Raw genomic sequence first — 13,640 nt, forward strand, 5'->3', positions numbered from 1 at the left:
CCCGGGTGTCTACTGTCTCCTATCTCCGGCTGCATAGAGCTCCCTGGTAGTAGGGTCTATGGTGTGACCACGAGGGGAGGGGGGGTTTTGCTGTAATTTCTGGCACTATTATTTTTTGTGAAATGTGGTCCTTATTACTGGAGGGTGGGGGGTGGAGCAGGGGAGCTGTGAATAGCAGTGAGGGGGCCTACTGTGACCATTTTGTGGACTAGTATAGTGTGTATAACAGTTTCATAACACACAGCTGTGCTCCTCACTCACTCCTGTAATTTTTTTGGGGGGACGGTGGTCTGGCTCCTTCACTTTCATCCTGACTACTAGATTTTAGTAAAATTTGTCAAGCCCTGGTGTAGAGAATCACTCTCTATCCAAACACTTTAAAGGGTATCATAATATGAAATGCAAATCACTTAGGAAAGTTTTAGGGATAAAACAGGTGCATAATTAATAATTGGCATAAGAAAAATGTTAATCAGATTTTGGCACAAACTGAGATGAAGTGTATATATACGAAATGGGCTCATTAGCCCCAAGGGGTTTAAAATATTGGGTTTGAACTCAAATGGTTCTTATGAATATTTTATATATCTTTACACGTTTTTATGTGTTTATTTATTATGATTATAGTTGTTTTTAAGATGTGTAATTATTTATACCATTGGTATTCCCTTACCTGTTATATCTTCAGGTTGCTATTTCCCCATATTTTATACATGCACTTATTTATATATATTAGTAATCTTCTTTTTATATATTTATATATATTCAGGACACATACTAGGGTGTCCGGAATTTGGAATGCACATATACTTTCTATTTCCTTATTTGCGTCTCACCAAGATAGCGGGGGAAGTTTACCTCACTTACGCTGCACACTGTCCCCATGGTAACGCGCTCTGACTAAGACTAGACGCTTCCGAGGGTGACGCGATATGACTGAGCCAGGCAGTAGTCCGGCGTCATCGGGAAGCCGGAATCGGAAGTAGCGTGCATTCCATAAGGTGGAACACACACGCTCTGACTGAAACTAGGCGTTTCCGAGGGTGACGCGCTATGACTGAGACCAGGCAGTAGTCCGGCGTTATCGGGAAGCCAAAACCAAAAGTAGCATGCGTTCTACGAGGTGGAACGCACGCCGGTAATAAACTTGGACCAATGAGGAGAGATGGAGGGGTATATTAAGGAGGGCAAGCCACCAGTAACACACACCTTGACAAAGGCTTGAGTGCCGAAACGCGTTGGTAGATAGAAGGAGGTGGTGATCCAGGCTGAGGCTGTGAGGGATATCATTTGTCTACATGTAGGAGTAACCCAACACCTATCCCGGGAAGTAGCTGGATAATCTACTCTTATGTGCATTTGGGTGTTTTTAGATCTACACCCCACTCAATCTGGCACGCTGCTTGAACTTCTATATTATTTTTGGTGGTAGATTTTTGTGTGTTAATTTTTCAATAAACAATATTTCACTATATGAGATATTTTATATCTTTCATTACTTTATACCCATATGGAGGAAAATAAGGATTGATTATCAGAAGATAAATCCCTTGATGAAGGTGGAGGAATCCAGAAAGACCGCCGATATTTAAACTACACATAATAGATCGATACTCTGAAGATCACCATATCCTGGAGGGTGCGCACTACCGTAAGTACTGTATATTTTTGTAACTTTTCTGCGGTGTGTGGCCACCTTAGCGGATTTGTTGCAGCACTACTGAGTTGAGGCACAAGTTTCTCTGTATATATATACTGATTGATATTCGGAACATCCCTGGTAAAAGCACTCAAAGAAATTATTCCAACAGAGACCAAGATAATTTCAAAAAGTAACGGATTAAAAACCCACATTTCTTGCATTGTTCCAAGAAGCTTCACCGATTCCTGGCTGCAAATTCTGTATCTGCCACCTTATCTCTCTTGGCACATTGACCATTTTCGATTATAAAGGAAATGAATCATCGGGAGACAGCCTAGAAATTGGGTTATTGATGTTAGTACATTCTGTGTTCTGGGCAAGCTGCTGTTGTAGTGAGATCTCTTTCCTCACAAGTATAAGATGTGAAAGGCTTACATTAGAGTACACCTATGAGAGCATCACACAGTTGCTGCAAATTTGTCAACTGCACCACATCCAAAGATGTTCTACTGAATTGAGATCTGTTGACTGTGGAGGTTACTCTTAACTCATTGTCACATTTGTGGAACCCATTTCATATGACTTGTTCTTTGTGCCGTGGCGGGTTATCCTGCTGGAAGCAGCTATTATAAGATGGGTAGGCTGTAAATTTAAAGGGAAGCTCATGGTCAGCAACAATACTCTAGTAGGCTGTGGCATTTAAAAAAATGTTCAACTGGTATTAACAGGTCTAATGTGTACCAAGAAAACATTCCCCACACCTTTACATTACACTACCAGCCTGAACGGGATGTAGTCACTATCCCGGCACAGACAATGTCGGCAGACACTATTCCGCCACTGCAATCTCGACAGCAGTCAGAATCCCAGCTCTAGAATCCTGACGGTGAGTATTAGGGCTGGGTTAGGCACTAGGGGGAGGGTTAGGCTGCTGGAGGCGACAATTAGGGTTAGCCTGCGGTAAGGGTGGGCTAGGGGAAGGGTTAGAATATGCATTGGGATTTCCACCATCGGGATTACACTGTCGAGATTCTGACCGCTGGGATTGTTTATCCAATCCGCCTGAACTAGTGACACAATGCAGGATGGATCCATGGATTAATTTTATATCGAATTGTAATCCTACACATCATCAGCACGATGCAGCAGAAATTGAGATCCATCAGACCAAAGATTTTACAATCTTCAACAGACCAGTTTGGGCAAGTACGTGCCAGTTTGTGCTCCGGTTTCCTGTTCTTAGCGGGAAATATTTTTTGTTTTGAGCAAGTTCTCTGTAAACTCTAGAGACTGACGCATGTAAAAATCACAGGATATCATTTGTTTCTGAGATACTCAAACCACCCCATCTGATACTAATTATTCCATGATCAACTATCACATTTATTCCCCATTCTGTTGCTAGGTCTGGACAATAACTAAACTTCTTGTCCAATGGATGCATGTTTTTTTGCATTAAGTTGCTGCCACATTTATGAACAGGTAATTGAGAGACCTAATAAAGTGTCCACTAACTGTATATGTCATAATGCATTCCCTATTGTAAAATATATGGATATTAGAAGACACTAAGATGATATATTACAAAATGAAAACACAAGGCTTTAGAAGAGTAAAATATAAAAAGCTGCGTTGATGTGATAGAAATGACACTAAGAAAATAAAATTTAACATTTATTAAAACATATAGCCATATACACATGATAGCAATCATCAAAACAACATATACCTTACTTGCTTTAGATATTCATGTCTAGCAATCAGAGTATTATTGTTACAAAGAATCAGATTACAGCACTTAAGAATACAAAAATTCAGCAAATAAAAACATAATTGTAATAAACTTGTATTTTTTTCCTATATCTGATGATTTTTAGTCCAATAAAATCACCAGTCTAAAGGCCCCTACAAACTAGACGACATTTTGAACGATTTGGCCAATTCCGAAGCTTCTGAGCGTAACAAATCATTCAAAACGAACTATGCGCGCTCCCGCGGTGTCGTTCGTCGAATCTTCAGATCTCTACATGCAGAAGATCTGTCAATCTCGTTAATGATTTCTCTCAGATTGTGCATTGTGCATGCTTTACTGAATGACCAGGCGATATAGTTACATTATATAGTTAACGATGTAACCACCAAACAATGTAAGATATATAGTTTTGTTGCTTGTTAGATTGCACAGTGTGTATGCACTAGATCGTTAACTAGATCTAGTGCTAGATTGCTTGTCCAGGAGTTCAAGGGAAATCGTTGACGATATTGCATCGTTTGCAAGTCGTCTAGTGTGTACCTAGTTTTTAACACATAAAGGTATCTCTTGCGCAAAAAATAAAAAATGTTTTTAATCAGAATCCTGCACCTTAAGCATATCCATAACCAGCTTGATAAAGGCCACAGTAGTGGAGTCACTCCCCACGGTGTCAGCCAGAAAGGGGACGTGGCCTCACGGACAGGGGCGTGGCCTCGCGATCGAACCCCTTATGGTTCCGTTATTACTGGGGGGCAGGGGGGGTGCCGGTGGTGCGGACTGCCCTGTGTGCAGTGTCAGCCGGCTCCCTCACAGTTGTCAGGAGCAGAGTATACAGTGCAGCACCTGGCTCCTGATACTGAGGGGGTGTCTGCACTTTGGTGTCACCCCTTGGCGGGTGACACCCGGGTGCGGCCCGCAAACCCACTTGTGACGCCACTGCTGAAAGGCGTTGCTGTTCTCCACTTATATGCTATTAAGTTGGACTCTAGGGGTGATTTAGCATTGGACAGAGTGGTCAATGGTTGCAGTGCTGGATGGCGCCAGGCCGCCAGCCAGCTGAGTAAGCTTACTCAGGCTGACGGCTTGATAGTCCAGAAAACTGAGTCAATTGACGTAGTTCCTGGCCAGGAAAGCCAGCCGGCCCCGCCCCCACACTGCCCCCTAAATGCCTCTGCCTGGTCAATCAGGCAGGGTCATTGAAAGGGCTGCATGCGATTACGCAGTACCCATTCTGCACACTCGCTTCCAATAATCATATATCTGCGCTCGGCAATGCTGAATCAGCCCCTTTATCCACAATATCTATGTGCAACCAGGACCTCGGACATTAGAACTAAGAAAGCATATTTATCCTACAGTGCTCACTCCACCTGCTTACTCCAGCTACTGCTGCCGGCACACATCAGCAAGTTGGTCTCTTGGTATTATCCAGTGCATGGTTGGAGAGAGAACACAGGGTTCAAAAGAGGCGGCAGCCAGAGGTGGATCCCGGTGCCGGCCACTTTGTCTCCCCCACTGAGTTGGGTATTGGAGGCTTTAAAAAGCTACAATAGCCAGAAATTTTTATTTGGATATAACCCTAATAGAGATCTCCAAGGAGTACCTGTCATTAGGGTAACTGTAGTGCAATGTACGCTCAACATACACACTCGGCCCAGAGCTGTAACTAGACTTTTTGGTTCCCTGTGCTAGAAAGAACATTGGCGTCCCTCCTTACCTATTTTTCAAATAGGGACATAAGAAGAAATGCAGCTGAAAGAGGGCCATGGCCTCATGGGAAAGGGCCAAGAAAAAGAAAGGGGAGGCCAGGAGATGCTGGGGATAAAAGAAGAGAAAGCTACAAGTGAGAATGATAATAAACAGAAAATTGAGAGACCTGAACAGCGCCCCCCTGTCCTGCGGTGCCCTGTGCCATGGCACAGGCCGCACTACCCTAGTTACGGCCTGTCACTCGGGGCTATAAATATATATTATTATTTTTTACAGTTGAGAGTGGTAAATGTTACACATCTGCTGTAATTCATGGTCGATGATTGCTGCAGCAACACAATTATTCAGCTCTTCACTACCGGCTGTGAAAGCTGTGAAGGTGCAGGACTCTGATTAAAAAACACTTTTTATATTTTGCACAAGAAGCACCTTTATGTGTTTTAGATCAGGGCTTGACAAATTTTTCTAAAATCTAGGAGCCAGGATGAAAGTGTAGGAGCCAGACCACCGTTCCCCCCAAAAAATTACAGGAGTGACTGAGGAGCACAGCTTTGTGTGTTATGCAACTATTATACACACTATACTAGTCCACAAAATGGTCACAGATGAATGGATACAGTAAAATGGAGGCCCCCTCACTGCTCTGCACAGCTCCCCTGCTCCACCCCCCACCAATAACGGACCACATTTCACATAAAATAATGGTGCCAGAAAGTACAACAAAACCCCCTCCCCTCGTGGTCACACCACTATCCCTCTGAAGCCACTACCCAATCCCTGGCCACGCATAGACCCTACTACCGGAGAGCTCTATTCAGCCAGAGATAGGAGACAGTAGACAGCCGGGACGTACAGGAGGATCAGGGTAGACTGGGACAGACAGCAGGGATCAGAGCAGGCCAGGATGGAGAGGAGTCAGCACAGGCCAGGACGGACAGAGGAACAGCAGTCACCACAGGCGACACTCAGCACATGCACTCCTGTGCATGATATGAACACTGCAATACTATAGGCACGAATCTCCGCCGGAGCTAATGAGGATCTGCTTCCTCCCTCACTGCAAAATCTAGTAGTCAGGCAGCAAAATCTGGTAGCCAAGATCGATGTTTCCCCCGGGATTTGTCGAGCCCTGTTTTAGATGGTTGATTTTATCGGACTAAAAATCACCAGATACAGGAAAAAGATACATGTTTATTACAATTGTGTTTTTATTTGCTGAATTTATTCAATAAATGCTGTAATCTGATTCTTTGTTACAATAATACTCTGATTGCTAGACATGAATATCTAAAGCAAGTAAGGTATATGTTGTTTTGACGATTTCTATTACATGTGTATGTTTTAATAAGAAATTTTATTTTCAAATATTAGTGTCATTTCTAAAACATCAGCGCATCTTTTTATATTTTAGCTTTAATATTCAAGAGGTTGATAGTTCCTCTAACAATCTGCTGCAGGTGCGCTTAGAAATTGGCACAGATTATTGACTCTGTGGGGTAAATTTACTAAAGTGAGACTTTAAAAAAAAAAAAAAATGGAGATGTTGCCCAAAACAACCAATCAGATTCTAGCTAGGTGAAGGTGCTAGTTAAATGTTAAGTAGAATCTGATTGGTTACATCTCCACCTTTAAAAACTTTTACTTTAGTAAATAAACCCCAGTGTGTGGGACAGGCGCTGAGTCTTTTTTAGTTTACTGGTTTCATAAAGGGTCACAAAATTCTAATTCACAAGCTGTCCTAGTGAACACTAAAGTGATGACATCAGAACCTCAATGTTACTTATATAGAGGAGTTGCTCCTGGGCGCAGTAGTGATGCCAACATATGATAGGCGTCTGTAGGAAAAATATGCTCCAAAGACACAGCATCGGATCACCATCGCGACCATCGGTCACGCTGGCTGTAGTGATCGCCCATCTCAGTAAACTTACTCAGAATGTTCAATGGAACTACTCAGAAGACCCTGGTCCTACTAGATAACGTGAGTGACACTCCCCCGTTTCCAGTAACGCAGACGGTTCCTCCTACTTCCCGTCCCCAAATGACTTCAGCCTTTTAATTAGGCTGTGGATTTGGGGAACTGAGAGATCTCGCTGTAGAAGACCGACACATCTGCAGTACACATCCTGCGCATGCGCCGATCTTCAAACATCAGAGATGTAACAGAGACATGAAAAATCAACCAGTCACCTACTGACAACCATGATGTTCCCTCACCATTTATCGCAACCGAACCGGTTTCCTATTTTGGTTCTGGAGAAGGCTGTCGGTCTGCATGGGCTCTCCTGTGTTCATCTGCCAGCTCTGAGTACCTGTATGGCCGGTACTTTTTTATTTTCCCATCATTCTCATTTGTATTAGAATTAGAATCACTTGTGTATTATGTCTTTGAATAGCTTTACAATATTTTTTTTTTTTTATAAATCTGCAAAGCATAGAAATGGAGATGTTGCCCATAGCAACCAATCAGATTCTCCTAACATTTAACTAGAACCTTCTAGATGATAATAGCTAGAATCTGATTGGTTGCTATAGGCAACATCTTCACTTCTAAAAACTCACTTTAGTAAATATACCCCTTAGAAACTATTTACACACCTATATGAGTCACATATATAGTTATAAAGTCAAATATAGCTAGAAGTAAATCAGACGTGCATTACACAAAAGACAGGAGGCGGTTTCCACGTGAGTAGCCTTTGTGCTTGTTTTACTACAATACATCATCATTACTGTGTACTTGCATCTACTCTATTCTCGACGCAGATAATATACCTGCTAACAATTATATTTTTGATTACGTGCTGTTCTGCATGGCGTGCAGTAGCCTGGACGCACCCTCCCTGAACTTTGCCTACAAGAGAACACCCCTTCGCACAAAGTCTCACCACTTAGGTAGTAATGTTTGATGCTGTCAAACTGTGTAGGACTCTGCATAGTCACATTTGCATACGCTTAATGCCAATTCATGCAAGATACACTACACATACAGGCATATATTCAATTCTGCATCTGCCCATTGCACAGTATCTTCCTCATCTGCAGAGGAAGGAAATTCTTCAATTTGGTACTTATAATAAATGCTCTCTTCTTTTTGTCTGGATTATACCTACACCAGAGGTTCCCAAACGCAGTCCTCAAGGCACTCCAACAGTCCAGGTTTTAAGGATATCCATGTTTGACCACAGGTGACTTAATTAGTACCTCAGTCAGTTTGATTTAACCACCTGTGTTTAAGCATGGATATCTCTAAAACCTGAACTGTTGGGGAGCCTTGAGGACCGCAATTGGGAACCTCTGACCTATACCATCTGGTGGATGCTTTCCAATTAAGGATTGCAGAGTCTGCCTTTAGTTATATATAACTGTTAGTTGTTTGGAACGTTTCCAGCTTCGGGACACTGATATCAATATGGAAAGACTACTTTGAGCAATTACTTAAGCTGCATACAGACACAACGATTTTTTGAACGATTATCGTTTAAAAATATCATTCACTTTCTGAGTCAAACGAACGATTATCGTTCATGCGCGTTCACGTTTGTAGTTCAGTCAGACTTGTCAACGCAACGATTTTCATTAAGGGAATATGCAAAAGCGTTTGTAGTTCAAAAAAATCGTTCATTACACTTTTAAAAAATCTGACAGATAATCTGACAGAAAATCGTTCATAAAATCGTTGCTAACAAAATCGTTGTGTGTGTATGCAGCTTTAGTCATCTGTCCCCTATACCAGAGGTTCCCAAAGGCAGTCCTCAAGGCATTCCAACAGGTTTTAGAGCTATCCATGGTTGAGCACAGATGGTTAAATCAAATTGACTGAGGTACTAATTAAAACCTAGGTGCCTTGAGGTCCAAGTTTGGGAACCTCTGTCCTATACTATTGATTTGGTGCAAGTGGTCTATAGAGTCCACTTTGAAGTTGCTACCTATAGTATTTAGATCTTTGATACACAATAAATGTTTTAATGTGTTATTTATTTGAAGATTTATTTTGCTGGTCATTAAACCATTATCACAGTGAGGTACATTTTAGTCTACAGTGCTCCAGTCGTCTTTTTTTATTTTAATAATTGCACTGACTGCTCACTTTCCAACCAAGAACTGACAATACTGGGAACTTATAAGACCTGAGTAAAGAAATACTAAAAAAAAATGTGACTTTTAATGAGGAAAACACAAAATATTTATAAAGTGACCATGGTAATGAAAAACAGACTTACACACACACATATATATATATCACACACACACACACTTATATATCACACATACACACACACACATGTATATATCACACAGCCACATACAATTAAGTTAGCAAAAAAAACAACTCATATGTTAGTGTGATACAAAAGAAATCAAAGCAATGTGTATCCATATAATATATGAACAGAGATCATTTGTGTGTTCAGACTGCTGGGCATGGCTGCTATTTGCTTATCTCTCCTATGATCTGTGAAGTGGTGATGGACTGTGTTCCCTGCCCACTTCTCTATTACCTCCCCCTCCCCTGGATCTCAGCTGTAGATGCATAGGAACAATGTACTGGTATAAAATGCTACATGCATGCTCTGCTGTGCATGTGATGTGCTCTAGTCCCTTCTCCCCCTGGCTGATTCCAGCCCCCTCCCCCTCCGCCTATTCATGGCTCTCCATACTGATTTGGGCACTCCCCAACGTCCAATGAGCGTCCGCCTTATTAACTCCCTACCGGACTTCACTTCTTATAGTCCTCATAAGCTCGTTATATGCGCCGTGAGAACGCCCTACACGTCCCGGGGGCCCCGCCGAGCCCTGGTCACGCGTCGGCAGTGACTTACCGGCCTGCTAGGGAAAGCGCCGACGTTACAGACTCCACCGCTCCTCCATGCCCTCTCCAAGATGGCGGCTCTGTCACTGGGGCGGAGCGACCAATGGGAGCGGGGAATGAAAGCCTGGACGCCAATCAGCGACAGGGTTTTAGCCACGTGTGTCCTGAGGTAGAGGATGGCGAGACGGATTAAAGTCATCATTATGATCATCATTGATCGTGTTGTAATGTCAGAGAGTAGAGTACAGTACTAGATCTAAAAAAATGCCATATATTGAAAAGTTCAGGAGGCCATTCATTTATTCACCTTTATTATCCTGTATATTCCGATTCTTATCATGCTGGCAGCATGCCCAGTGCTTAATTTAATTTATTAACAATTACATATAGCAGTAGCATATTCCTTTGCGCTTTACAATTGGGAAGGAAGCAGCGATAAAACAAGACTAGGCAATAGCAGGCATTGGGGTAGATGTATGATAGTGGCACTTACCGTGCCGCTATAACGCTTCGCCTCTTTACCAAGGCGAAGCAGGAAGCACTACCAATGAGATGTAAGAACATCTCATCGGCCGGAGAGGGGGAGCGTTAACTCCCCCCTCTGGCACTACCCGCTAGAGACCACAGCGCATCAGCCTAGTGCTGATGCTCTGTGTCTGTCCCAGCCAGCTCCACCGAGCATGCGCGGGATCTCGCAAGTATCGCGAGATCCCCGCGTGGAGCCGGCAGCCGACCTGCTGTGGAGATAGAGCAGCACCAGGCTGTAGCTGTCAATAACGACAGCTACAGCGGGCCGAACGGTTAGGCGATCTGACCGTTCGTACATGGCTCAGGCTATCTTGTAGATAGCAGCGCCGATAATGACGGGCGCATAGCGCCCCTGTCATTTACCGCCCAGACCCCCGATCATACATCGGGGAGAAGCGGTATCAGCGCACATAACCTGCGCGTATACCGCTTCTGGGATTCATACATCTACCCCATTTTCTTTATATATATATCTAGATATATATATAGATATATTGTTATATGCCTTGACAAAGGGACACGTTTGGTCCCGAAACATTGGTGTCAGTTCAATTACACTTTGCTTATTTTTTTACGCAAGTCTCCGAGTGCCACTGTTTATTTGGATGTTTAGCTATATATATCTATAGATATATATATATATATATATATATATAGCAAACAATGGAAGAGGCGGCACTCAGAGACATGAAAACCAGTAAACCCTACACACCAGGGTGTTTAGCAGGGATTGGTATGAAATACCGCTGGACGCACGTCCGGTGGTTCGAATCCCCATGCTGGAAGACCATCAGTGAAGATCCCGACAGGTGAGTATTTTCACTATTCACTAACTTAACCCCCACCTCCCCTAGGGGTGCCTAACCCTTACCCCGCAGCCTAAACCTAAGACTCCCGAGGGGGTGCCTAACCCCCCTCCTCCCCTAGCCTAACCCTCCTGGGGGGTGCCTAACCCTAAGTGTCCCCCGCGAGGCTGTCCACTCCTGGCGACCGGCTTACATTTGATCGGTATGCCAGGCGTCGCCTGTCGTTAAACTCTTGCCGGGAATAGACAGTCGGGATGCCGATGGTCGGCATTTAGACCGTCTGCATCCCGACTGCATACCGTTTATTAGCAGTCTACGTTTCAGGGATCATATCCCCTTCCTCAGGACAACAAGTTGTTGTCCTGAGTAAGGGGATACGATCCCCGAAACGTAGACTGCTAATACACACCCTGGTGCAGGGTTAACTGGTATCAAGTCTCTGAGTGCCGCCTCTTCCATTGTTTGCTGTGTTTGGGGGTGCATACCCTCTAGGAGGGCACTGGAGCAGGATACTACAGTCTGGATGCTGGAGTGCCGGGGCGGACATATATATATATATATATATATATATATATATATACATGCATACACACACTCATAAAAAAAAAAACATTGGGATGATACAGTGTTGCCTGCAATTGCAACCCAAATCTAAGGCATGCAAGTGCTTATTCTGAGATGTGCACATGTGCAGTGACTTTTCTGTTTAGTCGCGGCAGCTTGTTTGTTACATTATGCTAATGGAAGCATCCGTCCATCTATGCCCATTTTCTGCCCACTGATTTTCTGTCCACAGCCGTCACCATTAATATCGGGACTTACAGAACCAGGTGACCCATCTGCAGCTGCATGTTCCGAACGAGCACAGAAGTCACCCTACACTCCCACATTATCAGGTCTGTTCCGTGCATCCACACGGTAACTGCGCAGTGGTCACCTAGAAACGGACGGCTCAGTCTGTCCTTATCTTGGATACTCATATCCGTTTGATCTGTTCGCATTTAGATTTGCATCTGAATGAGAATCAGGCCCCAATGTGTTATCTAAAAAACAAAAACCGTAATTGTGTGTACATGCAAGGCGTGCACTTGTAACGTGCCTGGTTTACACCACGCATACAGTACATCGCATACACTAGTACTTATGTTTATACACAATTGTTCTGTTTGAAAAGCTCTGTGGATGTGGTTTGTCTGAGCTATAAATTTGCACAGTGATATTTTGTCAAATGTAATATTACAGTGTTTCATTGATACATATGTGATGGGCATATCATCTAAGCACTATACAGTGTGTAGCTGCCTAAGGGGGGCAGAGAGCACCTTCTATAATGATACCTATTCTGATGTACAGTATACAGTGGTACAAGTGTTATCAGGTGTTAAGTTAGAACGGAATTAAATTGTCACTAAATTAGACATATTAGCAGACTGATACAATACAAGGCTTTAGTTCATATTGAATTTTGAATGCGGACATTTTAAATGTCAACATTATGACTACATCCCAAACTAAAAAGGGAAAGAGGAGCTGACACCAGAGGGTTTGCCTTTTTAGCACACAGGGCAGTCATCTCTGTAACCTCGGGTAAGTCAATAACTAGACCCTCAGGACCAGACGAAGTGACTGGACCCATATGCAGGAGGCAGTGATTGGACCTCAGGGCAAGAGACAAGGACTGGACTCTATAGTTAGGTTACAACAACTGTACCCTCTGGGCAGGAGGCAGCAACTGGACCACTGAATTCTCAGGGCAGCAGGCAAAGATTTGACCATCTGGGCAGCAGACAGCAACTAGTAAGGTGGCATCACGGGGAGATTTCTAAAAGATTGCTCTTGGAATTACAATGTAATTGAATTGAGAGAAGATTAGGGACCAGTGGGCCTGTCAAGTATTGAGAAGTTTGGCTGACTTAGGGGCCTATGTATCAAAGCTTGATGAGAGAGAAAATTTGGAGATATAAATCACCAACCAATCAGCTTTTAACTTACATTTATAGGCTGTGCTTGAAAATGACATATAGGAACTGATTGGTTAATCATTTTTCTCTCACAATCTTATCTCTTATCAAGCTTTGATACATAGGCTCCTTAAAGTATTCCAAATGTTTGTGACCAGTAAAGATGGTAATTAATGTAATAGCTCTTTCGAGGTGGCAGACTGAAAAGCTTTTTCAAGGGTTGAAAAGCTTCAGACCAAACAAATAAAACTTGCTTGCAAGTTAATTCAGTGATTGACCGAACAATTTTCTTCATAAATCACCTATAATAGTTTTCAAAGTCGAGGGGGTAAATTTACTAAGCATCGAGTTTGGTCAAGTTTTGTTTTTTTTAAATACTCTGTTTTTCAACTCGCAAATTTACTAAGAATTGAGTTTAGCTGAAAGT

General features: G+C 42.9%; 1 protein-coding gene across 6 annotated transcripts in view; it reads right to left on the reverse strand.

Moving 5' to 3' along the window:
* The window catches only part of HMGXB3 (HMG-box containing 3), a 60,604-nt gene extending 50,580 nt beyond the window's left edge, over positions 1-10,024 (reverse strand). For 3 of the 6 annotated variants that reach the window (XM_088448498.1, XM_088448497.1, XM_088448496.1), the window contains exon 1: positions 9,929-10,024. The gene's annotated coding sequence lies outside the window, so the exon portion shown is untranslated. Of the gene's footprint in view, positions 1-8,218; positions 8,258-9,928 lie in introns of those variants that run through there. The other 3 variants (XM_088448492.1, XM_088448494.1, XM_088448495.1) reach the window with 2 other exon arrangements.
* Between the last annotated feature and the right edge of the window lie 3,616 nt (positions 10,025-13,640).

The sequence above is a fragment of the Taudactylus pleione genome, unplaced genomic scaffold (assembly GCF_031769625.1).
Source record: "Taudactylus pleione unplaced genomic scaffold, aTauple2 ptg000456l, whole genome shotgun sequence".
Lineage (NCBI taxonomy): Eukaryota > Metazoa > Chordata > Amphibia > Anura > Myobatrachidae > Taudactylus > Taudactylus pleione.